This window comes from Rhipicephalus microplus, chromosome X, assembly GCF_043290135.1.
Source record: "Rhipicephalus microplus isolate Deutch F79 chromosome X, USDA_Rmic, whole genome shotgun sequence".
In the NCBI taxonomy this organism is placed as follows: Eukaryota; Metazoa; Arthropoda; class Arachnida; order Ixodida; family Ixodidae; genus Rhipicephalus; species Rhipicephalus microplus.
The window spans coordinates 30,660,610-30,661,800 of NC_134710.1; positions in this window are offsets into that span (position 1 = coordinate 30,660,610).

The following is a 1,191-nucleotide window of genomic DNA, read 5'->3' on the forward strand; positions in this document are numbered from 1 at the left end:
ATTCTAAGCTCACTATCTTCATTGCATTAAAAATCATGACTACTGGTTTTTCCTTACTGAATCTGAAATCTAACCTATCTCCCTCATTACCGCAGGTGTCCACCAATCTCTACAAATCTTCCTTGTTGTCGGAAATTAGATCTATATCATCTGCGTACATTAATGCTGGTAGTGCCTGATCAATAAGTTTTCCCTGTTTGACTAAAGAGAGGTTGAAGCCCAGTCCACTTCCCTCTAATTTGGCCTCTAATTCTTGTAGGTACACTATGAATAATAAAGGTGACAGGGGACACCCCTGCCTAAACCCCCGTTTTACCTCTGCAGGCTTGGATACCTGTTTTTCCCACTTTATAATTACCTTGTTACCTTTATAGATATCCTTTAAAAAATTAGTGACTACATCTTCCACGCCTAGTGTGTCCAGTATTCCCCACAATTCCTCTTGAACCACGCTATCGTACGCTCCCTTGATATCCAAAAATGCTAGCCACAGGGCGCTGTGTTCCTTCTCTGCTATTTCGATGCACTGCGTCAGTGAGAACAGATTGTCTTCCAACCTGCTGTGTTTCCGAAACTTATTCTGCAGTTCCCCCAGCACCCCCGCATCCTCTATCCATGCCTGCAGTCTTTCCTTTATAATCTGCATCGCCAGCCTGTAGACCACTGATGTCACTGTTGCCCCGCCACGGTGGTCTAGTGGCTAAGGTACTCGGCTGCTGACCCGCAGGTCGCGGGTTCGATTCCCGGCTGCGGCGGCTGCATTTCCGATGGAGGCGGAAATGTTGTAGGCCCGTGTACTCAGATTTGGGTGCACGTTAAAGAACCCCAGGTGGTCAAAATGTCCGGAGCCCTCCACTACGGCGTCTCTCATAATCAAATGGTGGTTTTGGGACGGTAAACCCCACAAATCAATCAATCATGTCACTGTAATAGGACGGTAGTTCTTTTTGTCAGCTTTGTCCCCCTTTTCTTGATCGATCATGCTCATCCTGCTAAGTTTCCATCCGTCGGGAACTTCTCCATCGATTATTATTTTGCTCACTGCCTCTCCCAAAGCCTGCTTAGACTTCGGACCCAATGTCTTTATAAGCATAATTGTAATGCCATCTGGGGCTGTTGATGTACTACTTGGAACCCTCTTCTCAGCCCTTTCCCACTCTTGTTGTGAAAATGGAGCCATTGCGCCACGTG